This window comes from Passer domesticus, chromosome 9, assembly GCF_036417665.1.
Source record: "Passer domesticus isolate bPasDom1 chromosome 9, bPasDom1.hap1, whole genome shotgun sequence".
Classification (NCBI taxonomy): Eukaryota; Metazoa; Chordata; class Aves; order Passeriformes; family Passeridae; genus Passer; species Passer domesticus.
Genome location: NC_087482.1, coordinates 42267662 through 42295034, shown reverse-complemented (window position 1 = coordinate 42295034; position 27373 = coordinate 42267662). Strand labels below are relative to the sequence as shown.

Genomic DNA, 27373 nt, shown 5'->3' with positions numbered 1-27373 from the left:
TTTCCCCCCTCTCTGTTGCTGCACCCTCACTCTCTCAAGACCAGGGGTGCAACGCCTCAGTTAAAAATTTCCCTCTTTTCAGTTATTTCCTCCTTGCAGCTCAATCATCCTTTCTGGTTTTAAGTGATTTCATTCTCACATTTCAGTTTATCTCCCATTTCTGACAATAATTTACCTAAGAGCATCTCTTCATTCCAGTTCTTTCTGCTGAATTCTGTTCTTGCAACATGCTGGCATTCTCAGCTTTTACACCCAACGACACATCAGGAGAGAAACCAAAACACTAAACCCAAACACTTTCAAACCTTTTTGATGAGCACTCAGCTCTGGAGTGAGCACACAAACGAAACTCGCTCTGAAACAGGTCTTTACCCCTTTCAGCATGTGCCCAAAGTTTTAAACCCTGTACGAAATATTTAATGCACTTGGGCCCATAAACAGCAAGAGTTTTCTTTTGTGAGCTGCAAATAAAAGAGCAAACACCAAAAAACTGAGCCATGCAAGATTTCCAGCAGGACTTCAGGCAATTGAACACGAGTTGTATTCAGCTGAGATGTCAGATCTGAAAACCATCTCAGTGTGGTGCAAATGGCCTGGTTTTTCTTTTTGACTCTTATTGCTTTAGTTTTGTTTATTCTTATGTAACCTGTCAGCAAAACTTACTCTGCTCCTGGACTGTTTGTGGTCCCCTGATATCGAGAAGGACAGCTTTGCTTCTGCTCCTGCCTGGTGCAGTTATCGTATCCACCTTCATTTGCTGGGCTGGAATCCTGTGCCTGTCTGTGTGAGTGGCACTAGTCACATTCAATAACACTTTGCTCTTGCATTTAGGCCTCTCTTCTGCACAGCCTTTACAGGCATGTTTACACGCCTCTAACCAGAGGGATTTAGGTGGGTGCCATTAAATCTGAGCCCGATGTGTTTGTGCAGGAGGTTTACATGGCCCAGGGGTGCTGGGTGTGGGAATGGCTGGGGCTGCAGCACACACAAATCCTCAGGGAATGTTAATTGAAAAGTTACATCAAATGCACAGCAGGTGGTTGGGACCATAATGGCAAAAAATCAGCTCAACCAGAGGCAAGTGAAGGGCACAGCTGCCACTTTGGTAATTGGGGGTTGCTGAATTAGGAACTGGAAGGGTTGGGGATGGGACATGGGGACCAAGCACTGTCCTGGCAAAACTGCACACCCAGGTGACTCACACCTCCACTTTTTCATCAGCTTGTCTTTGAGGTTTGAAGTAACAGGGCTGTGGAGGGGATGGAAGTGTGGCCATACATGCTATGGGATTTTGACATGACTCAGGCTGTGGTTGGCCTCAGGGTCTGCTCCTCCTACAAGTAAAACTGCAAACTTCCTCTTTTGCAGAAGCAGTCTGAGTCCCTCCCTGTTGCTGCCGTCCTCCATCAGCTGGATGGCTGCCACTGCTCACTCTTCCCTCCTGGAGCTTTCCCTCCCCCATTCCCAAAAACTTTTAAAAGCAAGCTGAACATTTATATTTTGTGCACAGCAGAAAAAACCAGCTTCCACTATTTCCTCTAAAGGAAGAAGTGTCTCATTTTTGAACACGATTCAATTTTGTGTAGCTTTTACCTTTCCTTCCTCTTTTGTCCCTATGTTTCTTGACACAAAAATACTGGTTTTCACAAGGATTGTGTAGATTCATTGAGTTCAAGGACTGTGAGATTCTCTGAATGTGAAACTGCCTTGATGTGGAATAAAGGAAATAACTAAGAAACATGCCACAGCCTTTTTCCTCCCTTTCCATGCACTTTCCTAATAAAACAGATGAGAGACAGATTTTGCTTACAGCATTCATAGATGTCACAGTGTTCCTAACCCTCTCCCTGCTCCCCTGGAGCTGTAAGCAAGGACACAGGAGTCACATCAGAGGCCAGCAACACTTCTACCTGATACTGCATTCCCAGCTTGCTCTGTGCCTTCCTGTCTAAGGTGTCAGATTCCTGCTAGAGGTATTTGTAAACAAAGCCCGAGAAAACTCCTAACTTAGCCTGGAGCAGTGCAGCATGAGCATTGTAGGGATGGAGTGAAAGCCTCAGGAGGAGCACAGAGGTAGTTGTGACCTACCCCACGGCACCGAGCTGTGAGCAGGGGGGGAGCAGCATTCAGCTGCTCTGTGTGCACACACCCCACACTTTTCCTTCTCCTTATCAGTGTCTAATTGAATTCCAGTCAACCTGAACAAAAATCCATACTTGTTGCAGGCAGTAAATAAGGATGTGTTGGAAAATGAGTATGAATGAGTTTTAGCCAAGGGTTGGAAAAGAATAGACACAGAGTAGCTGAATTATCAGAAAATTCTCAGGTGCTATTTGATAGCAAAGGTTTTTAAATGGCAGATCATAGCAATGACAGCAAGATGGTATTTTTCCACCCAGAATTAATCCAGAAGTGGTCTAGTCAGTATTTTCTCTGTATGTGACACTCCAGTTGATAGCACTGGGTTATATTAATATTGCTTTTCATAGAAGCAATTACGACTTTTAAAAAGTGCCCCTTGATAGCAACTAAGAATTCCCTGGAAATGTCTTCGTATAGGAATTTAGATAAATTTGATATTAAACAGTTTAGCCTATTTGGAAACAGAGGCAGGAAAACACTTGTTTCCTAACCCAAATTACCAGAAGACTGCACCTTTTGCAGCCAACACTACAGCACAGATCTGTCCCTGCATTATTGGGCTACTGACAGTTTTAATCACATTTTGATTAAAACAAACTGCTTATCTTAAATACAGAATGGGAAAGAGTTTCATCATTGCCTTGATGTTTTTGGTTTTCTACTTAGGTTGAATAACTTCAGGTTTGGTGGTCACTGTGCCTAGAGCTACACATAGCAGGGTTTTCCAAGCAGTTTATGAGATCAACCATTCTTTTAGAGATGATATTTTCCATCCAGCAGCATGCGCCCATCTCACCTCCTTGCTGTCCCTGGGAGCCTGATATGCTTTGGGAGGGTGTGGAGAGGGTGGAGGGGCTGCCTGCTGGGTAATGGCCTCAGCTGGGCCATTCTGGATGTGGCCCAGGGACCTCACACACTTATGGCCACCACCAGAAGTACCCACAGAGAGTGATAAGTGTTATAGTGCAGCATAATCCACTCTTCAGCCTCAACGAGGAAGATGGGATCGTACTGCCTTCCATTCTCAGATAATAACGATTTCATGGAGGCTGTTACAAGACCTATTTATAGGGATGATTTTAGCTGCCATCTTTATCCTTAACAGGAAGGGACTGGTGCTTTGGACAGGTGGCAATTTTATGCTACTCACCCACCTCCATATCTTTTTATCTGAATGTGCACTATGTGGTTATGTTTCCATTTGGATGACTTTCATGTTCTTTAGATGGCAAATGTTTTATGAAAAATGATAAAGAATAAGAAGAGGTTCAGGTAGAAACTGAACTGACACCAGGTTGGGATCCTCTGATGAATGACCCCCCTAGGCCTTGTTTGCCTGTGCCTGGAAATTTGGGAGAGGTTTATGATGAGCTGTTTGTGTAACCAAGCTATGCAAACTAGTAAAAACAAGTCATGTGAGAGAGAGAGGGAACATTGACTGCTTTGACAACTGCTTTGCCATTGCTAAGGAAACTGCTCCCTTGGTAACCATGGTCAGTACATCTGTCTTATTTTATCTCCAATTCTCACATAGACACCATCATGGAAAGAATATTAACACAACCAAAACACAAACGTTTCAGAAAAGCACAAGACTTCTCTTAATTTCTTCACTAAAAAGTTTAAGGGAGATTCTTCTTTGGTGTTGATTATGGCTTTGCCTTGCCTGAGATGTGCTCCTTAAATATTAACTTATGCAAAGTAACAATTTATTCTTTTGTTCTGCTTTGTACTTTAAAATGTGATACTTATTTTCTTTTAACTCTCCTAATTTACCTAATGCAATTGGGCTTTACAATAGGAAAGCCTGAAGGCTGAGAAAGCTTTTGCATCTGTCAAAATAAGAGTTTATGTTCTTTTGCTGAGGAAAAACTCTTACTGACTTGAGCAGAGTCCAACAAATGGAAGCCCTAATCTAAAAAACAACAAACTTTTAAGATGTCGCTGAACCTTTTGAGTTGGAACAACATGGTATCAGCAAGATCTTTCTTGACACTCCTGCTTAAATCCATTAACAAGGAAGAAAATCAGAAATGTGTACAGGAAAATCTGAGAGGAAATCCTGGATGCAGGTTTTGTCACTTTTTAGTGAAATCAGGATATTTGTCGGTACCTACCAGTGAATCAGATAGGAAATGCTGGTGGAAGTACAACTTAACACAAAGGAATAATGTTTATGCCCACAAAAATCCCAAATCTATTGAAGCAAAACAAATAATCCTAGTACACAGGATGCAAAGATTCCCCTAGGCTTTCTATCCATAGCACCAGGCACAAATGAGCATCCTTTGGGCCATGTTTTCCTCAATTCTAAGATATCCTATGCTGAGATGTTAGAAGCACTAGAAGTCATCAGGTTTCTCAGTAACTTTATGAGAGCAGCATTTTCCTCTCAGAATGGAGGGAAAAAACTTGGATGAAAAAAGATATAAGAGCCTATAAGTAAATTTGAAAGTATCTGTTCTCAAGGTGGACATGGTGACTGCATGAAACAGGGATTTCATGTCATATCATCACACAAAAATGCATTCCTCCAAAAATGAGGAGTCCAAAAACTCCTCCAAAAATGACAAGTCTGATACCTTAACTGCTGGGACTGTGGTTTGTGGATTTACTGAGAGTACATGTAGAGCAGCAGCAAACTCCACTTTGGTGAGAAAAACAACCATCCTAAGTGAGACCAAGCACTTCTCCAGCCCTGTGTCCCCTTTCCAGCAGCAGCCAGCAGGGTAATCACAGTGGTGCCTCTCCTCTGCCAGTATCCCAGTAAAAGAAAGGGATCCTTTCAACACTCTACACCAGGGAATACAGGAGTACTCAGGGACTTCAGCAGAAGATTTTGGACTGATTTTAAGAACAGTGCAGAGGTAGAAAACCATGGCCTCATGGGGGTGTGATCATGCTGGCACCCCACTGTGCATGTCACACCATTTGTGATGGGAACGAGCTCTGAGGGAAAAGTTACTCTCTGCTTCTTGCTTTTGACTTATGCATTGATGATAACATGATCTAGCAGTAACTTAGCTTTGGCTAACACAGTTCAGCATCCATTACTATAGCATGGATATTGTAGTATCATCAACAGCAAAGCTTACTTTCACATCAGCTGTGTATGTGTGAAGCATCCTGCCTTCATATCTGTTCTTTCACCAAAGGCAATGCCATGAGAACTGTTGTTCTGGTAGCTGAATGCCCATTACAGAAGCTTTGAGACACTGGCAACACAAACATATTTTACTGTTCTGTCATACAGCCTGACCTTTCATTTTTACTGGAAATCTTTGCAGTTGCTTTGTTTACCCAATCCCATTTACCATAAACAACACAGCAATTGGCACTCATGAGATGTTTGGTTAACTGTATCCAGAAGCCAGAACCAGTTGCACCACTACCACTGGTGCAAGGGAGTTGCCATGACTCATTTCTTCTAATTCTTTCCCTCTCACGTCTCCAGCTCCAGTGGCACACCCATGAGATCTGTGGGATCTGCTTCCCTCCCCCTGTGTGCAAAGTGAGGGCAGCAGCACCTCATCCTTCCCAGGAGCACAGTGGGACCACAGGGGTTATTATATATGGATATTGTCAGTGAGCAATGAGGTCTGCATTCTCCCTTGGAGAGAAGCTCCAACAGGAACATCATGCCCCACTGCCATGGTGGGGTGGGGCCCCCCAAGAGTCACAGCCCCTTTCTCCAGTACCTGAGTGAGAGGAGCAGGCAGACCTGCAGTTGGGGGCCAGGTCAGAAGGCAGCATCACGGGGAGGTCAAGCTGGAAGTCAGTGTGTGGTCAGGATGAGTGGGTCCATCATCCAGCTGAAGAGAAGCATCCTCCAGCTCAGCTCACAAAAAAAAAGCAAATTTCCCTGGGTGAGCCTAAATGGGCTCCCAGGCCTGCTGGAGTGGGTGGAGGCACCAGGTGAGGCTGCTTGAGGTTGTTAAGACTTACCAGTACCTTCAAGGCCCCAAAAAAATCACAACAGCTAGAGTCAGCTAAATAAAGATATTTACCAAACTACTGAAGCCTTGAAGTTTTTCCCCAGCTGAAATGCTAAGGAAACTCTGATGGCAATTTTCTTTTCTTAAGTACTCCAGAAAGCAGGGCTAGGGCATGACAATGAGGAAGATAGGTTTTTCCTTTTATTAAAAAAAAAAATTCCAACTACATTACTGTGGAAAATTGAAATGTAATTACCCCTGACAGATATGAAGATCAGTGTACACAAATATATTTAAGCTTTTGCAGAAGACCACACTTTGGGAAGCTTGTTCTAGCCTGTCTCCAGGTTTGCATGGAGTCCTTCAAGTTTGGATGCAGGCAGTGGAAAACAGAGCAGCACAACACTTGGTTTAGCAGCACATGCTCTGAAGCGTACTAAGTACTGCCTGTGCACGCTGCTGAAGCTCCTCACCAGTCACTTGCTGTGGGATAGCTCTGGGATTAGGCAGGCCAGGGCTGACATGTGAAATCTGTGCCACTTACTTAACTGCTCTGTCACAATGAATTGGGCGCTCTGCCTGCGCTAGCCTGGAGAAACAAGTGGCAAGGCCTTGGCTGGCATATGCTGACACGAGCCTGTCCCTCCGTGTGGCAGGGTGACAAAGCCTCGAGGGCGGGCACAGGGCTTTGCTCTGGTCTCTTCGTGTCAGCCGAGGACCTTCTCAAAGTGCTCTCTGAAGGGTGATGCTCCCACTCAGTCCGGAGCGTGGGAGCCCTTGGGTAGCGCAGTGCCAAGGCTGCTTTGAAACCAGCTGGTCTGGTTCTGAGGGGCCTGAGTGATGGCTGAGATGACAGGCTGGCTGGACAAGGGCTCAACAGAAAGTAGGGCAGCAAAACTTTCTAATTAAGATAAAAATACCTTTGTAGTCTTTGTAGTGAGGGAGAGCTGCGGCACTCAATGTAAATGTCTCTGTCCAAAGAATGAGCAAGAAAGAGCTTTCTTAGATCCTTTACCTTTGCTTTAAAGAGGCAAGAGATCATCTGACAGCAGGTTTGTTAGGCTCACCTTCCAATAACGAGTCTGTTGTAGGAGCTGCCTGCACTCTCACAGCTGAGCCTGCACAGCCCTGCAGCCAGAGCTCCCACTACCTCCACACACACACTACCCACTCTAGACAAGATGATCCTCGTCTAAAAGAGGAAAACATCAATGGAAAGCAAAATGGGCAATAGCCCTGCAAAGAAGAGCTAGTTCCCAAATCCTTCCTGGACCCAGGCACGATTTATTCCAAGATGTTGTTAGACACCTCAGGAGCCAGGCTGTGCCTCATGCTCAGGAACCCTCCTGAGTTGGCTGGCAAAGAAAATGTCCCTGAGCATGATGGGGAGAGGGAATGGCTTGATGAACCTCTGAAGATGTAATAAAATAACACAAAGCGAGTTTGGAAGGGACATGAAGATCATTCTCAGTTTGAATGAGTTTGCCCTTGAGACCCATGGAGAGCACATCAGCTGGCTCCAGCTCACATGTTTTCCCCAGCACTCCAGAAAAAAAGAGGCAAAGTACAGTATGTACTTGTCTGCTGAGACATTTAGATTGGCTACTGACACTCTGCAAATGTTTATAAAGAAAACAAAATGTGGATGATAGCCATTTTCATTAAACTGTGCAGATTCAGTTCACCCCGAATTACAAGATCCTTGAACCATATTCTTTCCCTTTTGGAGACATCTACTTCCCAACAGCACTGAGGCTGTGTGGCTCTTGCTGCTGTTTTCTTGTTTGATGGGTCTGGTGCACACAACTGCAGGGGAAGACATTGCCAGGGCCAGGTGTCTGTTCCATATCTGCAGGGTGAAGGGGAATATCCCTTGGCCCTTCCACCCTGGGCTGATTTTAATCACGTCAAACCCAAGAGGAGGAAAAACAGAATTAAAACTTCAGGCCTTACCTGCCCAAGGCAGAGTTCCCTCTTGTGGACCATGTAAAATAGTCCAAAAATCCTGGTGGCTGGTTCCTTGAGTGCAGAGAGCTTCCTATGGGTCAGATAGCACATCCCCTCTTGGAAGCACAGATTTTTTAGGTGTTCTGGAGATGTTTCTGCCACTTGCTGCACCTCAGCATGCAGATACATTTATGCCTGTAAAGTATGAGAATTCCACACTGAGTTATATATACCATGACCACAACAGAACCTTCAAAAACTTGGGGATTGCAGTTCTGGAACAATTTCTCTCTGTAATCATTCCCCTGCCTCCAGCATGGGTGACTCTGCCCACCTTGGGGTGAAGGAACTGACAACACTGATGAGAGCAGAGACATAATTTCATGTGCAGCCTGGTCATTCCATTTACTGAAATAATCTATCCCTAGGGACTAATTTGGCTCATTGTGGGTGGGTGCTGTCTCCCCACTTTGCTCTTGCTGAGCTTGTGAACAGCCAGTCTGCAAATCATGACCTGACACATGCTGCCACTGGGGTCAAAATGCCCTGACGAACTCTGGGACAGAAGGAAATGCCCCAGGGTGTCTTTGCCCATCAACAACATCCTTCTTCAGCAGTGCAAAATTCAGGCTGGGCCATGCTATAAGATCATTTCTTCCTTCTTGCACCAGTTACACCATGGTCCAAACCATCCATCAAGATATCAAGCACTCCCAGACCTGGCTGTGTGGTAGGATTTTGTATCTACTGTGTGCAGTTGGGACAGTGCCCCCTCTCCTCACTGGGACATCTGCTGGCTAAACCATTTTCCTTCCACCTTCTGGTAATTTCCTTCTCTTGATGCCTGTTTACATGACGTGTGTGTATGTTTTACAATCAGCAAGCCTCATTTGAAGCCAAACATGGCATTGCCTTTGTCTCATGGTGTCCCAAGCTGCCACAGATCTCACCCTCTCTGCAGAGCTCTGGCCAAAAAATCTGCTTCCCTTTTGGCTCTGCGGTGCTTTTGGATGTCAGAACTAGTGTCAGCCCTCTTCAGAGACCAGAGCAACTGCTGTGAATTTAAACCAAATATTTTTCATCTTAAATGCCACGGCAGGTCAGCTAAACAAAAAAGAATAGTTGGTAACAGGCTTGAAACGACAGCGGGGTGGAGTGTTTACAGCTCCATCAACAGCTCGGTGTTAATGAACTGAGTCTGAAAATTACCTCTCTCTTGATGGAGGCATGGATGGAGCACAGAGATGAGAAAGATAGTGATTGCCTCCAGCTGCAGGCAGAACTTGGAGAGTGTTTATTTATCACTTGGAACTGAATGATTTTTTTTGGAGAGGGCAGTAAAATTTCTGAAAAGCGCAGTCATGCAGCTGCCTGCAGCCTGGCACTGGTGTCAGCCCTGCAGCTCCAGCTCTGGGGGTGCAGGATTTTATCCTGTCCCAGGGAGCATCTGCCTGGGCATGAGAAGGAAAAGCCTCAGCTGTAGTCAGCCCTTTGCTCCGTGTGTATGTGCGTGCAAGGCATGGTTTTTAACCAAAAGTGCCAGGCAGGAAAAATGCAGCTGCTTTATACTGACTGACTGTAGAAGGACTGCAAATATGTCAAAAGGATAATGTCTCCTGCATTGCAGCTGCTGTAGCTAATGGGAATGTTATCATGGAAGGTGATATTATTTTTTACCCCAATTTCTCCCTTTCCTTTGCTTTCTGTAGGTGGCATTGGTAGTGCTACAGCTGAGAAAAATGGGCAAGGAAAGGTGTCAGCAGAGGATGCTCTGTCTGAACTTCCAGTGCACCAGCAATCCAGATGGAAGGTTTTTTCCAGGATAACCTCATTTTTGCCAATTCAAATTTTGGGGAATTTCCCCAGTTTCTTCTGTTTGACGCAGCCATGGTTTTTGAGAAACTTTTCCCACAGCATCTCTCTACAGAGGAGCTTTAATCTTGTGCTGTGAGCAAGGGCTGATGTGTTCAAGGTATGTGGAATGATGCCACATGAGCAGTCCAAGCACATCAGCACTCAGGACTGCCCTTTGAGTCCCTGCTTAAGATTTCTGAGGATAATTTTCCATGGTTGAGGCATTTCCATAGGTCAAGAGAAGGGACACACCAAGAAATTACACTCTTCACCCATTAGGAAAATTAATTTATAACTTGTTTCATAAATTTGGGCTAGTAAATTGATTATTTTGTTGGTATTTTGTGTTTGAGGAAGAGGGCTACATCAACCAGCAGTTGTTTTTTGTCCCTGAAAGAAAAGCATTTATTTTAAACAGCACTTTCTACTCATGTAGAATCACAGGATATTTTAGGTTGGAAAAGACTTTTTAGATCATCAAGTCCAGCCATTCACCCAGCACTGCCAAGTCTGGTTAAACCTCCTACAATTAGCCTTGGCCAATTGATCCAGCCTGTCCAGATCCCTTTGCAGACCCTTCCTGGCCCCTAGCAGATCAATATCCCTCACCCACCATGGTGTCATCTGCAAACTGACTGAGGGTGCCCTCAATTCCCTCATCCACATCATCAATAAAGATATTAAATGGGCCTGACTCCTTCTGACCTGTCATTTAAAGGGGTGTCACATTTGCTCACTTCCAGCCAGCTGGGACCTCCCCAGTTAGGCAGCACTGCTGGTAAATGATGGAAAATTCAAAGTACATATTTAAATACAAACAACAGAAATAGTTCTAAATGCTTGAAACATGCTTTTAAACCATTTAGCAACGCAGAGTAAGTGTACCCTGTTGAAGGCAGGCTACAGAAATGTTAACATCCTCTCAAGGTAAATCAAGTAATGGACTGTTGGCCTATTTTTCAAACCGATTCTCCTCAGTATCTTGACATTTGATAGGATTATCTATTACTGTTGGATTTTGGTTGACTCTCTGGTATGCCTGAGAAGATTGTCATCTTGTGATTTAAAGATAATAGAGCCAAGCATGTGAAACTGCACACAGAGAATAAACCTTTGACTCAGAACTGAATATTTTGTTAAAAAAAAAAAAAGAGGACAACTTTGTCTTGAGCTCAGTTTGATACACTGGCAGTTAATGAAATTATCCAGCAATAACTTTCCATTCTAAATATTGCTGTGCTATTTTTAAAAGGCTCCTATGGCACTCCACGCAGGGCGGCCCGAGCTAACAATACCAGATATCTGAAGAGGGTGAGTGTGATTAAAGACTTGTGACAATAGCTAATGTAAGCTTTAACTAAAAATGTCAACTCCATTTGTTTTCAGCTTTAAAGAGTTTCTGGATCACAATGTGCAGGTAGGAGTTTGAACAATTTCAAGATTACACTTGACCTAGTAGAAAAGATGATCGTGTAAAAAGTGACATGAACTGGGACTCTGTGTGTGCACATGTGGATCTGTGTGCCTGTGTATGAATGTCAACACTGGCAAAGAGCCTCACGGTTTTTCAAAATATGCAACATCTATTTTTATTACAAAGCTTCACAATTGGCAATTTTAAAAAAATGCAATGAGCTAGAGTGAGCTTTTTATTACACATGGCTTTATTTCTTTGAATTTCTAAATTACCTAGAATGCATTTTCAACTTTGGAACAATTTGCAGGCTGTTTTCATTTCTATTTAAAAGGGCTAAACACCAAGAATGTGCCTATGCTTTGCATTCTAATTGCATGTAACTGATTTGCACAGCAGAACAAAAACCTAATTTTCAGATTAAGAATCATGCGCTAAGAAATAATTATTGTTTTATGAGAAAAAAAAAGGTTTTCCACATATTTCCCCCTTGCCCAATTTATTAGAACTGTTTGCCAGTTTGCAGGTTGCCAGCCTTCCCAGAACACCAACTATTACTCTTTAGGGAGCAGAAAAAGGTAGACAGAGACACGAGGCATGCAACTGTTTTGACTGCATTCTTTTGCTTGCAACATAACACTTGCTTTTTATTATTTTATCTTCAACAATCAAGGGGTGACTAAATGGTTGCAGGTGGTGATGAAAATAAAAGCCATCCATCATTATTTATTAGGCATGAAAAAGATACACAATAATGTAATTTAATCCCGGAGCAGACAATTATTTCCACATATTGATAATACAATGTGAAAACTGTCATGAATCCTAATGTGATGTTCGCCTTTATTGGTGAACCACTAGTAGCAATGCAAATAATGAAATTGTATCAAAAAGAAAAAAAAGTACTTATTTGCATATACCAATAGTGTCGTGGAGAAAAACACATCATTACTAACTTGAGAAAATATAATCGTTGTTCATGTGTTACTTTGCTTTTGAAGTTTGCAAATGCAGGTGCAAAATGTTCCTCTAAGTAAATATTTTATTGATTTCTGCATCATCAAAATCAGTTCACAGGTTTTGATAAGGGAACTTTAAAGCCATGAACATGCAGCTGTATACTCAGCACCTCTTTACAGAGACCTGCAGATCTCCCTGCTAATCTATTCACATATTTGTGCACGACACTTCCTCCATTAAAAAAATAATTTAAGAAATATCTTTGCTCCATCTGGGCCTGATTCAAAGCCCATTGAAGTCATCAGAAAGACTTGCATTGATTTTGGTGGGCGTCAGACAGAAACCCTTTGTTGCTGTTTTCTATAAATAAAGTTGGGCTCCAGTTTGGGCAGAGCAACTCTCACAAATATATTCAGACTGATGACATTCACCCCTGGGCAGATGTGAGCATGTGCCACTTAATGCGCCCACTTATGTCTCATTTGGAGCAGGGGTAAAAGGCCCTTTTGGCTAGACAAAAATATACATATTTTTTATAAATAGGCAACTATACATGCAAAATATATCTGCAACTGCACAGCTAATTTACATTTGAATTACCATGTCTGGGCATGCAAATCAGGTAATTACTTGCTCACATATAACCGGCCATTTGCATGCACAAATACCTATTATATGCATTCAAGTCACAGTAATGTGTCTGCAGCATTTAGCTGTATCTCAAGAGAAACTGCAGCAAGGAAGAGGTTTGCATTATCTCTTATGGACCTGGTGTCTTCTAGAGTGATGTAAGTGATATTTGAAATCATTAGGGGATCTGTAAACTTCTTACCATGCGCTGTCCCTTAAGCTGAAGTCTCTTAGGCTCAAGTCTGTAAAAGACTGGACCACTTGTGGCAGCAAAACCATTAAAAATTAGTTACAAATAGGGGGAGTCTCTGTAGAAAGAGAAATTATAAAATCCCACCCTGAAAACATTCCTGAAACCACAACAGCTTTTCTGTTGCCCAGAGAAGCTGTGGTTGCCTCATCCCTGTAAGTGTCCAGGGCCAGGTTGGATGGGGTACTGAAAAATCTGATCCAGAGTGGCATCCCTACCCAGCAGGGCTGGAATAAGATGATCTTTCAGGTCCTTTCCAACTCAAACCATTCTAGGATTCCATGATTTCCAGAGAGCACCTTTGGGGAAGCTGCTGAGCACATTGTGGGCAAGACACACAGACTGGGACCAGACATAGAGCTGGGGACAAGGGTTGGTATCCCTCCTCAGTCTCTCCAAACAGTGGGAGCAGCTGATTAATTCAGCACCCAATTCCCATCAATCTCACCTCCTACCACTCCATATTTAGGAAGGAGGTGCAGAGTGCATTTTCCCAAAAGCAGGAGCAGGCGAAGGGCATCAGCTGGTCTGAGCATCACCCGAAATGCAGCAGCAGCAGCTGCTGTTGCCTTGGAAAGCACATGGATTGGAGGCAGTGGCACCACCCAGGCTGGAGGGGCACCCACATCCCAGGGGAGAGGGTCCAAGCATGGCTCCACCACCCCAGGCAGGTGCTGTGGCAGGGAAGGAGCACAGGAAATGAGTAACTTGCACTTTCACTTTTGCCTTGTGTTTAGGCTGTTAGGAGAAGGACGAGTGGGATTAGAAAAAAAAAATACAATGTGAGTTGTTTTTCTCCATTAATCAGTGCTGCTTTTTTTTTTTTTCAGCTGCCTGGCTTCATTACATTTGTTTGTCTTTCCCTCTCCAACTGAGCAGTGGGATCTGATTTTCCTGAATTTGGCTGAAGAGACAAATTAAAGTCTTCTTTGTTTATAATCAAAGCAGGAGTGATTATTTGAACATTTTGAAGGAATCACATAGTATTTTAAGAGTCTGTAAAAAGACAAGAAAGGTGGTGGGAAGTCATCAGATGCTATTTTCTTTAAAACTGCATGGATGGTTTTAACAAAGTCAACCCATGACGTCTGTAGAGTTTCACCAAATGGCCTGGGAACTGATGGCAAATTTGTGAAAACATGCTGGAAATGTTTTGTTGATATTCCTGCTGACATTAGGGGCAGATCCTGCATGTCACCACAAATATTTGGCAGTGGAGAAAACCAGAGATTTTGTTCAGCTCTGTTTGGAATCAGATAGCAAATTGATCTTGGAGACTCTCCCTGGAACTCTTCATATTTTTGGAAAACAAAAGATTTTCAGAGGAAGCCCTGTTTTTATTATGCATGAGATTGTTATGGGAGGAGAAAAGGGAGTCTGTGACTTACACAAAAGAAGAGGGGAATTGGAGCTTTTGCTGGAATTGAACAGATTATTCCTGGCCTTAACTTTGTGTACTTTTCCCCAGGAACATGGATTTTTATGTGAGAAAAGATTATTTCTGAATTATTTATTATTTATTTATTTATTATTCCGTCTCCTCTGCCTCATACAATGGGAGATCAGTTACCTGTGGGGTCAGTAAATGGTCTTGATGGGAGCTGAGGGAAGGGAACACGCCCAGAGCATGCCACAGTGCTGGGAAACACTGCTGTGGTGGGATAGAACTCGTGGACAGCTAAGATGGGACACATGGACCTTTCTGGCAGTGCTCAGCCACCCTTGTCTCCCTCTCTCTGCTCTTGCTCCAAGTGGATGATGAGGCACAGACTGTCCTGACTGCTCCTTTTGATCCACTATCTACATGACCTGGATGAAAACCCAGACCCAAAGAGCTTTTCCCTTAACTCCAGGCAAACATTTCATCCCCCTCTTCCAGTAAGTGACTGTATTGTCTGCAGCAGCAAGGGCAGTGCCCCCACTCCCCACAGCAGTGTCATCTCCCCATTTTCAAGGCTTTCCCCCTGTTATTTGGGAGGAGCTATGGGGAGCACTATTTCCAGCAGTATTTCCACTGCTTACAGAAGCACACTGGGAGCCTGGGGGTGAGCAACGTGACCTGCCCTCCCCACAGACACCACACGTTTCTGTGTGAAAGAGCTCAACCAAGAAGCAGCAAAATTTTCCAGAGGTGACAAGGAAGGACCTTTTGGGGACCATGCTGTGTACGCTTGCATGAGTTGTTGGGTTCCAGATGAAGCGAAGAAAAACTCTCCATGGGAAGCTTGTGACTTCATAGATTGCTCAAACACTGAGCATATTTAACACAGGGCTGGATGTGATAAACTAGATTCATACAGCGACCCAAGGAAAAAAACAACAGGGGAATGTGGCAAGCAGTCAGTTTTGTGGTCTGAACCTCACAGGAAGGACATGTTTTCAGATCAGACCCCGGCTGTAACAGCGTGGCTAAATTATAAGGAGAAGCAGAAGAGGCTTCTTCTATTTGCAAAGCAGTAGAAGTTGCAATAAAGCTGCAATGCAACTTTGAGTTGTTCCAAGACTGCCACTTAAATGTTCAGACAAAAGTCCAACCTCAAGAAAAGGCTGATCTGCTGATTCAAACCAGATCCATGTCCCCAGATATGGTCCTACCATGCATCTGGCCACTAGTCCTGCCTAGAGTAGGACTGTGTATTCGTGGTGCCCAGATTCTGCTTACTCTGATTTCTTCTGATTTGTGGGGAGGGGTCATGAGGCAGCAGGGACAGAATTCACCCTGCCAAGGAAAAAGAGCAGTCATGCTCAGGGGAAATCTTGGCTTCAGCATCATCACCCTGTCTTCAGCATGGTGCTCAAATGAGTGAGGACTGATTGGAAACAATCCAGTAGAGACCAGAAATAGGGCTGAGAGATGAGGGGCAGGAGAGAGCTGGGGCTGGTCAGGGTGAAACAGGAGACATCAGACATGTAAAATGCTGTTTCTGAGGGGCAGGGAATAAACTATTCTCCCTGTCCATGGGGGATATGAGGAAGAGTTGCAGGCTTACACTTGAGTAAGAGAGCCTAAAAGCTTTCTAAGTTTAAAAATAGCTCATAGTAGAAAAGGCAACAGACCCTTTATGGGCACTGGAATAATCTATTGGCCTAACTAAACCTGTTTACTTCCAGAAAAATATCGGAAAGTAGGTTTTTTTAAAAGTCTGTTTCATAATTTACAACAAATCTCCCTCAGATAAACATCCTTTCCACTCTTCATATATCTGCTGTGTCTTCTACCTCTCCTCCCCTGTGATGAATTCATCCTCCCAGTGATGAATATAACAACGTAGTGGGTGGAAGAAACACAGATAAATATTTTGTAAGTAATGTACTATATATATTGGGCATAGATAGAAATAGCATTGTGCTCATTCTGGTTTCATTCTCACAAATCAGGAAAAAATCCAGTCACCAAACTCCTTCTACGTGTAAAAATGGAGAAAGTGAGTGGTGAATGAATGTGTTGCAAAGAGTTGAATGTGAATTTTTTGGTAAGCCAGCATCTTTGTTTTATTATCTAGTCATGCTTCTGTGCAAGAAGGCCGAGTCCAGTCATTATATGCATTTTTCTCAAAAGCCAACACTGTTATGGGATATACTGGAGACAGTGTGGGTGGAGTACAACAGTATTAAAAAATAAAGCGCTGTCTCCTTTTTTGTTTTCCTATATAAGAACAAATCATTTATTCCCTGCTGGATTTCATGAGTGTGTTATTTACCACTGTTTACTGTAACTAGCTTCCTATTATTACAAAAGTTGGCAGGGCGAGCATGGGTCTGTAGCTTGCCCAGTTGCATTCCAATTCCTTTCTGCCAAAAAAATAAAAAATGGGTTTTCCATGCACCTATCACATGTAGGAATGTATCCAGCCACATTTCTTAGTCTTACAAATGCCAGCCTCACTGTCAGAGCTGTCAGGAACATGCCTGACCCCCTCTCCCCACCAAAGCATCCTCTCTGTTGGGCATCCCAGAGCCCCCAGGGTAGAGGGACCATCCCAGGGCTGCAGTGGCACGAGACCCTGCCTGGTTTCAGCCTGGTTGGTTTGGCTGCCCCACACAACAGCACTTCTCTGAGCCTGAGCTAATTTATCCCAGGGAGAAGGTAAGCAGATATTTCTGAGTTTCTACACAAAGACAGTTTACAGGGTGCTGCTGCCAGGTGGATCAGGTAGATTTGTCCCCTGGGAAGGGTCACCAAGCCCGTCCCAGGAGGAAGGTGGCTGAGCCTGGGGAAAGCACCACACAGCCTGTGCCTTCCCTTCCCCAGGTGTGCTGGGACAGGGGTTATACCTGAGCACAGTGTGCCCAAGTGTGGCCATGGAGGAAAATGTGAAAGAGGTAGGGAATTTGGGGAAATGGCCCCAGAGGGACATTATCCCAGGGGCAGCCCCACACTGGGCACAGCTGCTCCTTCAAGCACCACTGGAGTGCCATGACCAGGCTGCAGAAAGGGTCTCAGTGGTCTGGGTGATCCCTCTGTGGAGGGTTTAGCTGAGCTGCTTGTGTTTGCACTGCAGAATCTGCTCTGGGTTTCTGTTTTACATCTCCTAGAGGCCTGTGCCCTTTGTAAATAGAGAGGCTGAGGCACAGGAAGAGCTGGTGTGCTTGTGAGAGCACCAGCCCAATAAAGGGATATATATTTAACTTTCTGCTTGGTGTTATTTTCTCTCTGCTTGGGCAAACAATATCCTGACTGCTTCCTAGTCCTAATCAAACTGCAGGGTACTAATAAAACAAATCCAAACTAATAAAGCACATTTTGTCAGTATAAATCCTCTTAAAGTTATCAGGTTTTCACATCCCTTGATAGGAGTAGTACTGCCTGACATAAAGTTGAGAGATAAAAGTAGGATAAAAGAGCCATTACCATACAACAGCATTAAGTCAAAAATATAATTGCAAAGGCTGAACTTGATTATTATTTAAAACATGTGTTGGGTGGAGGCACCAGCCGGCAGGAAGCATCTGATGCTGATGAACCCACACAACCTCAGCATGACTGACTTTTGAGCATGAATGTAAAAGATTTATTAATTTCATTTTTTAAGATGTTCTATTTGTTTTGAAAACATTTGGGGTTGCAAAACACATGAATCCTGTAACTATTTCCATAAAGCCTGGAACAGTGGAACAACATTAGAAGGATGGGGGTGGGGAACATGGGTATATTTTTTTTTTCTGGAAGAATTTCCATTAAAATTAAATCTAGTTTAATTATAGCTCCTCAGCAGTGAGTATGTGATTTCTGATTATGTCCCTGGTGGATGCTCAGGTTGGTACTGCTGTGGCTGGATTGAGATCTGCTCCATTTCATTACTTTTTCCTTGAAGAGAAACCTCACTGGTATTCGTGGAAACCATGTGTCAGTTTGTGCAGCGTGTCATTATGTATTATCATATCATACAATTTAAAAAACATTGCATTGTTGCTTCTGGTCGGATTCTCTTTATGTGGAATAGAGATGGCATTATTCTAGGTAATTCTCTTTCTTAATTCCAGCCCTCAAGCCAATCAAACAAAGAGAAAATTGTAGATGGATGTGAACTAATTTCTTGGTATATATCCAAAACCCACAAATAATTAGGGATGGGAGAAGCTCAAAAGCTCTGTAGATTTGGTTTGGACACACACTCAAGCTCAACTCTTGTGCAAAGCTGTAGGGGAACCTCCATAATTAAGGCTGTGCTCCATTACACTGGTGTAAACAAAGTCAGTGGTTACACCAGGGAAAGAGAGAGTTCAGAAATTGACCCTCTGGCTGAAGATCTCAGGAGAAAAGATTTTTTTTTTTTTTTTTTTTGGTGAGATTTCTATTACTTCCTGTTTCTGGTCAGGTTCAGGTCAAGAGCAGCTTTCTCACAGTGCTGGGGCACTGGTGTTCCCATCCCTGACGGGCCAGGAGACACCAGGGAGCATGGAAACAAAGCTGAGAGAGCCTTTCAGAGTGCAGGAAAGCACTGCCTTGGGCTGGGTCAAAGCAACGGCCAGAGGTCAATTTTTATTTTGTCTGAACTTGTTCCTCTGCCCAAAATGGCAGCATGGAAATAACAATGTGAGGTATGAGACTCAGTGATGGGGATGAGCCACCTCCCCTGTATGGCGTGACTTGGAGGTCAGAAACACGTCTCATGTAAATGACAGTAACCAAGTTTTTGTCCTATTTTTAAGCAGAGTGTGTCCCCAGTTCTGCTTTTGTCAGTAAATACAGGGTTTTTTGTGACCCGTGGCTGCTGCTTAACCCACACCTCCACCAAATGCTGTCACAGCACGACCAAACTCAAGAGAGGAAATATAAGCATGAAAGTGCCTGCAATTCCCTGCACCCCAGGCTCAACGCTCAGCCAAAGACAACCTCACATGAACTGTTCTGCAACTAAATTGGAGGGAAAGGTTCCAGGTTGGGGAGGAAAAATACACACAACATCAAATTTAAGTTGCCAGCTACACCCTGTTGCGTTGTAGTACTTATCCACAGCTCTGTGCAGTGATTCCAACCTGAAATCACCAGTGTAGCTTCACTAATAACCTGCTCTCCCCTTGCTTTGGAGGTAAGGCTCATTCAGCAGATGACCAAGGCTCCAGACACTATTCAGGGACACAGTGCATCACTGCAAAGGCAGGGGACACAAACAACAGATGTGCAAAAGAGCTTTAGCAGGAGGCCCAGCCCTTCCTAGAGGTCTGCTTTGGATAGTGGCATTCCCTATCTTCCCACCTCCGTCCAGAAGCATTGTCACCACTGCTGCAGCACGGTGCAATAAAGAACAAAACCAGATGAAACTTTGTGAATTAACAGGCAAACTTTACTGCCTGCAAGGTGAGAATACAGGATGAGTGAGGTTTTTATATGCCATCAGCTGCTCTGCTCAGACTCACCATCGGGATAACTTGGCAAAGACGTGTTTTCTGTTGAGCATTGCAGGAGCCTGGAGAAAAGGTGTTAGAAAGGGGTACTTTCATCTGAGGAAATATCCTAAACCACTGAGGAGCAGCCTGTGTGAATCTCTCTTATGCCTGAGTAAGAGGCAGCATCAGACCCTGACACTGATGTGGTAGTTGCCCTAGAAAACAGACACAAAAAACCCCTAAACAAAACAGCATTTTAAAACAAAGACAGCTGGATTGACAGCGACCTACACAGGCGGCTGTGGCCAGCAGTGACACTGATTGAGACAGACTTCTCTAAACTGGTGACAGACTCTGAATGCCAGATCCCACGATGAGTCCTAAATGACACAACATACAGCTCCATGTAGCTGTTGTGATTAGGGAACTTTCTGTTACGGTAGGAATGTATGAATATTTTAACTGCATTGTTGGCCTGCAAATATTTTTCCTTCTTGATCCCTCAGACAAGGATTTGGTGAAAGGATATCTAATTTTAAATGAGAAACGTTGTGGAGCATCTTCGTGAAACTTTCCAGGGAAAATGTTAAACAATGAGCAGTCATCCAGCTCCAAGAGCTGGGGAAATGCTGCATCCATATCCAGTGGCTGCCTTAGAAAGGTTTTACAGTCCCCTGTTTACTGTGTGCATTCAGCTTTCATTTTTTCATGTTTATTAGAAAAAATTGTTGTATTTTTTATCAATTCTAAAAGGAAGGGCAAAACCAAGACCTCTGTGCTATTGAGTTTTCTGGCACACAATGTTTTCTGCTGGCTGCAGTATCTGAGCCCCAGGTGTCATAGGAGCTGAGGACCATTGTGATAGTTCCCAAGACTTTGGGACCACTTAAAATCTTTCAGTTTCTAGCAGATATTACTCATGCAACATCCTCTCTTCAATTTTTCTATGAATTCAGATTTTTTTAGTGAAGTCCAGGCTGTAAGAGGCCAAAGATTCATTCTGGATTCATTATGAATTCATATGTAGACTGTCAGCTGATCCAAAGTAAGGTAATTGACAAAGTACATATAATTATTCACCTTTCTATTTGCAAGGTCTCTGGATCAACAAAGAAACCTCCATTACAAGCCCTACATGAATCATACAATTTACTGGGGCAGTTTCAGATTATATACGGACAAGAACAAGCCTGGGTCTGCATTGATTTCTAACAGGAAAAAATCTCATCAGATGCTTCCATGAGCAGCCTGGAACATGTCTGAGGAGGTGCAGAGGCTCACTGACCTCATGGCAGCACACAGCCCTGCCATGCTCTGCCTGACTGCAGCTGGATCCATACCAGCTTACTCAGGATCAGTGTATCTACCCAAAGAGAAACCAGACACTCCATCACTTCTGCTTCCTCCGTCCTTCCCCTTTTCCAGAGACCAATTAATCCATTCTGGGTCAATCCTCAGCCAATTTCCCTTTCTACTCTATGCCAAGATGCACGTACAGACAACTTTACTCAAAATTGGGTATTTCCTCATTGCTTCAGAGACCAAGGACTATGGCTCCAGCAGATGGTCCTGGCATGCAGAGTAATTTCAGTAATAGATACAACTTTCTTATGCCTTTGTCAGTCTCAGCGTTCAACCAGAGGCTGATGATACCACTGAGGAAACCTTGGCAGATTTCCTCAATAAGAAATCACAGAACACTTCTCACTAACAGCATCCTCCATAACATCTCCTGCAGACTCAGCTCGCAACATTTGACCCAGCTGCAGCTCCAAAGGGCACCTGGAATCCTGGATAGTCCAAAGCCTCTCAAAACCCCAGTGCCCCTTGGAAAGGTGACCTGAATTTGTCTGGAAGCAATGGATTGTTATCCTAAACTCTCCTGCCTACTTCATTTACTGGAAGAAGGCCACCCAGATGCCTCCTTATCTAAAGGAACTCTGAACCTTCACTTCAGACACTCATTTACCCCTTCCACATCCATTTTTTTAGTCTCAGAAACCCCATTGCAACAGCTTGGATCTGCTACAGGATCTGCTTCAGTTTACACCAGCACAGCTCAGCCCTCTCAGTATGGTGCAGACATGATGCTCCATAATGGGCAAAAGGATGAGCATCATACAAATGCATGAGTGATATTGTCAGCACTTCTAGGAAGTTGCACACACAGATCTACTTAGTTAATAATGAGACGTGAACACATTCTGTGCACCTCACTGAGCACACATTTAAGCATATGGCTGCTGAGATAGAATATATCCTGCCAGCTTTTTTTCTTAATTAAAGTTATGCAAGTTATGAAATACTTTCCTTTATAATAAGCTCTTATTCCTGTGGAGAAATTTCTATTTGTTTTTATCTCATTTGAGCTTCAAGGTTAATCTTAGTTTAAGAACCTTGCTGGCTGTGACAGCAACCTCATGGTGCTGCAGCCTGATCCTTGTGTGGGTGGGTGTGCATCCTTTTGTTCCATGCTGGGACTGGATGCTGGCTGAGTGTCCTCCCTGTCCTGGTTTGTCCTACAGACATTAGAAAGAGGGTGACTGGGAAAATGGCTCATGAAGGATATTTTCCAGATCCAGTTGAGGACCATTTAAAAAACCCCAAAGGGGCAGATGCAAAATTTTGTTTTGTTTTGCAAGGCAAGGCAAACGTGAGATATTTCACTTTCTGATCTACTCTGAAGGGGAATTTAATTTTGGAACCCTTGATATCTATTTACTTATTTTATTATATGAGTGCAGCAAGCGATAATTTATTCCAGCATGAAAAGAGACGTTAATAAAGGAGAAAGAATAAAGAGCAAGACATTTAGATCAAATTAATATACATGAAATAAAACAGTAAAAAATCACTGCTTTATCCACAAATAAACTTTTTATGTCCTATATACTTTATGATGAATCTCATATCATATTGTACATATGTATTGGACAAATACAGTAACAATACTGAAATAATTGTTCACAGTTACAGGCACCAAAATGAATATCTGAATTATTTACATAAGTCCATCTTGCCTCAGACCTTTAGGTCTACATTAATTCAGGATAATGGCTCAGCTCTTTGCTCTAGCTCATCAGTATTATATTTTTGTACCCAGCAAAAGCTGTTATCTTTCCTCTTTTTTCTTTTCCTAAGGAAATGTAGTGAGTAATGTTTTCCAGAAAGATAAAATGACACCTTTAAATGCTGCCCTGCCACTGTTGGCCATCACTTTCTTTTCTCTGTTCCTTGAAACACTAAGGTATTTCTTACTCCATATCTGCTCTCAAATTCTCCCTTCCTTTCCCTGCATGTTACTCCTGACTCCCATCTCAGCTTCTCTGTTGTCTTTTCCTTTTTTGAATGTGTCTCATGACAATCTCTACAGATTTTTGCTTTAGCTCTCTCCTCATTTATTCCATTAGATATTCAATGTTTTAGCCACAAGGTCCTTTAATGCCGTGCTAAAACCCTATTAAGGTCATGTGTTGTGAAGAGAGGTCCTGATGTGTTGGATGATCTTGTGAGGGCTCTGTCTTGGAAATATCTTCTCTCATGTAATGGGGTCAATTACAAGCCCACTGACATCCTCATAAAATCCCTCTAAACTTCCGTGTGTGCATGGGTGGACCAATATAACATTTTTTTGTCCCTGCTTGTGATATAGAAGAGTACAATGGACTTGAATACCTTGAAATATTGAGTGCACACCATCTTAAAACTGGGGTGTTATCTATTAAGAATTTTTCTTATAGAAAACAACATTTGGGGGCCAAAATGTGAGCTCTGTATCACACATAGAGAGGGCTATTTCTGCTTTTATATTGAGGTTGTGATTCAGTGCATCGATTGTGTAACCCCATTTAACCATCAAAAACATTGCCAAGAACTAAAAGATAAAATATAGATCTACTGTTCATTTTTTCTCCCCCAGTTGATCTTTTGTGTTTGATCATAAATGCACATTGTGAAAAGATGTCTTGTACCTCCAAGCTAAACACTGTTTGCTACTCATTAGTGATTTATAAATGATATTTTCTCCCTGGTGACATATCTTTTGATATGATTCTCTAATAATAACATCCACCAATATTAAAATAAGAACATCCCCATGTATTGTGATCACCTTCAACCACATTTCCTCACTAAAATTAAATTTTAGCACACCAACTGATATTGTATGCATATATTTGTCTACCATCATTATAAATCTCCTAAGGGTCCCTATAAAATGATAGTTTTGCCTCTTTGCAGTAATTCTACCTAATGCTCCAAAGCAAGAAACTAATTACATGCTGACTTTTCACTAACTTTGATCTTTGCAAACCCATACTCTGAAGTTTCTATAGGTAATCATATAATTACAATACACTAAGTAGGATGAAATTAGGCATCAACTTTTTTTTCCCCACTCTAAGTAGCATTAACTCTTTTTGCAAATAAACATTTAATTTAAAAATAATAAAAATTCAATAGCTTGCTATTTGTGGTATCCTAATATATAAGTTTTGTATGTAGAACTTCAAAATAACATCTAGGTATATACAGTAATATTTGTAACACATATCTTTTTATAAAAGAAGGGGTTTCAGTGGAAGGGTCTATGCTATGAATTCTCAAAAAATGTGTTTAAGAAAGGCCAAGGATAAATGATAGTGGTGTTAGGAAATTACTGATATTTCTCCAGGGAATCTTTGAGTCTCTCGAAAAAATGACCTCATTTGTATTTTCCCAATGAATTGGTATGATATTTCCTGTAAGAAAAATTGAAAACAATTGTTGCTTTCAGCTGAACTCTACTGCTATAAGAAAAAAGAACCCTTGGATTTCCTCTTTGAAAAATATAAGTTTAGCTTACTCCTATTTTCGAGCATAATCATAAGAAAGTTTGATTTTTTAAAAAGAAAACAAATATCACAGCCTTCTTAGACACCAGAGAAATAACTGTGCACTTCAGTGTTTTTTCGCTTCATACTTTCAACCTGCTATTTTAGCCCAGCAGTAAAACCATAATAAAATCCTCCCATCCAAAGTGCTGTGGCCTCCTCCCTGCTCTTCTTGCACACAAATGAGGACACAAATACAAATTCCAACAAGGAGAAAGACAAGACCGTGCCTCTCTTTGGGGTTTCTCATCACACGGGGGTGTCCCACTGACCGCCACGAGGTCAGGCTCCCACCCCAGGGAAGGCAATAAAGAGCTGAATTAACTCACTTCCATGAGTCCATGATTTTGTACCCTACCCTGAGGAAGAGACTACTCAGCATGAGGAAGGGTGGCAAAACACATGCCTGTGGGAAAAGAGCTCCTGGAAGAGAACTTCATTTTAAAGGAGAGCTCCAGAATGGTGCCTGGGCAGCGTGCAGGCTGGGAGGAGAGCAGGGATGGTCTGTGGGAAACATGGCATCCCAGTTCCTGGAGTGAGGAGTGGCCGTGGGGCTGAAGGGATGTGGGCTGAAGGGTTGTGGGGTGGAGGGATGTGGGTTGAAGGGATGTTTCACCTGGTGACTCACCACAGCAGATGCTCCAACACCACCGTGGCAGCCAGAGCATCACCCTAAGAGAAGCAACATTTTGCCTTTTCCATGATGTTTGCTGCAACTACTGGGTCCCCCAGGCCTGGAAGATCTCCTGCCCCAGTGCACAGCCTTCCTGGGAGAGCAGGGCAGCCAAAACCACAGCCAAGGCTTTGGGAGCAGACCCAGGCGCCTCCAGCCCAGGGTGGCTTTGTGGATGACGCAGCAGTGCCGAAAGGAAACACGTTGTTGGTGGAACAGGCCTCTACCTTTACTACATCCCATATGTGCACCTTGTTTGTCTAATAACACTCAAAACCGCAGAAAAATCTGAACACCACATTCACTTTAAAGCTGAATAAACAAAATTTGTTTTGACTTATCATCAATCATGTCATGTGATCACAGGGCATATTGTGTGCAAACGGCAGTTGTTTTATCTGGAGCTTCAACCTTTAAAAAATTCAAAACAGTAAAGTTGTTTATTTGACACCAGTCCTGACCCCCAGACTTTAGCGCTGCATTCTGACAAAGTGAAAGAAAGAAAACACATTTTGCTTCTTCATTGCTGTGGCATAAAGGAAACCTGACTTCTCGGGAGACTTTTGACACATTCCTTGCATTTAAAATGCACCAATAGGAACTTTATCTCCTTCTTTTTTATTTTTCTAGAAACTAGAGGAAGAAAGGTGTTTACATGGTATTGCACATGGTAGCAACACTCGTTATGAGGATCTGCAGACACTCAGTATGTGCATTTAGCTCTGGGAATTGCATTACTTAAGAGCCCTGTGGTTAGAAAGATGAATTCAGGCAGACAATAAGGAGTAACTGTTTGAGAGCCAAGCTGCTTTCTCAGACTCACTTAACAAATGATAGGCTTGCAATTTTTTTTTTTGGGAACCAACTTGAAAAGTCATTCCAAACCATCCTGAAAAACCCCAGTCTTTTCCCTCCCTTTGTTTTTCCATCAATAAATAGATGCAAAGAGATTGCAGCCTGGTACCTGTATCTCATTTTGTGTTTACCTGTGTATCTGTGTCTCTCTGGGAGAGAGACAGTGTATTTTGTCTTCAGATGTCAGAAATGACAGAGCATCTAGAAAAGCTGCAGATCACTGAACAATATGTGTCCATTAAGTATGATAATTAAAGTTTCCTTCTTTTTTTAAACCTCTAAAATTAACATCATAATTCTCATCGAAGAATGAAGTGCAATTATACATCAGGAACACCTTAAACTTTCACTCCATTCTGTACAGGCAGTTTCGTGCTACTTCATCTTCACCAGTCTGAGGACAAAGTTTCAAATTCATCATAAGGCCCTGAACACATTCATTCTGCTATTAACTCCTGAGGCATAAAGAAAAACTGACTTCTGGAGAGACATTTGGCTTACCCCTTCAAATGATAGGGTTGTGGCTAAGGACAAGGTCCAGGACTGATTTTTCCTCCAGACATCCTATTTTATCTTGGTTAAGAGTCCATTCAATTGTGTTTCCTCACATTTTAAAGATGATAAAAAATAATAATTAACTTCCAAATAAAGAAGATGTGATGCTATCTAGTGTAATGTTTTTAAAGCCCTCAGTTACAGGAATATAAGAGCTACCATAAATGTTCTCAAGGAAGGGTTTGCTGGGAGAAGTAATGTCTTTTATTAGATCAATTGGTGTATTTTAAAAACATTGACCTGCTTTTGGACACATGCAGGTTTGCTGCTTCCGTTTCAGCCCTGAAGAAGAACCTAGATAACCACATCTGTTGGTCTAATAAAGATTATTATGTACATAAACTTCAACAAACCTGTTTCTGCAACATAAATAATCTGAACAAGGGTCTGTGCAACCTCAGACAGTCTCTGGGAGCAGCCAGTGCTGGTCACTTTGGAGGCAGGTGAAGCAGTGCT

At 42.8% G+C, this 27373-nt stretch overlaps 1 long non-coding RNA gene across 1 annotated transcript in view; it reads right to left on the bottom strand.

The window, feature by feature from the left end:
• LOC135308181 (uncharacterized) overlaps positions 1-27373 on the bottom strand; it is a 240331-nt gene that overhangs the window by 44706 nt on the left and 168252 nt on the right. The window contains exon 5 of the long non-coding RNA XR_010368722.1: positions 8031-8219. This is a non-coding gene — a long non-coding RNA (uncharacterized LOC135308181). The remainder of the gene's footprint in view (positions 1-8030; positions 8220-27373) is intronic.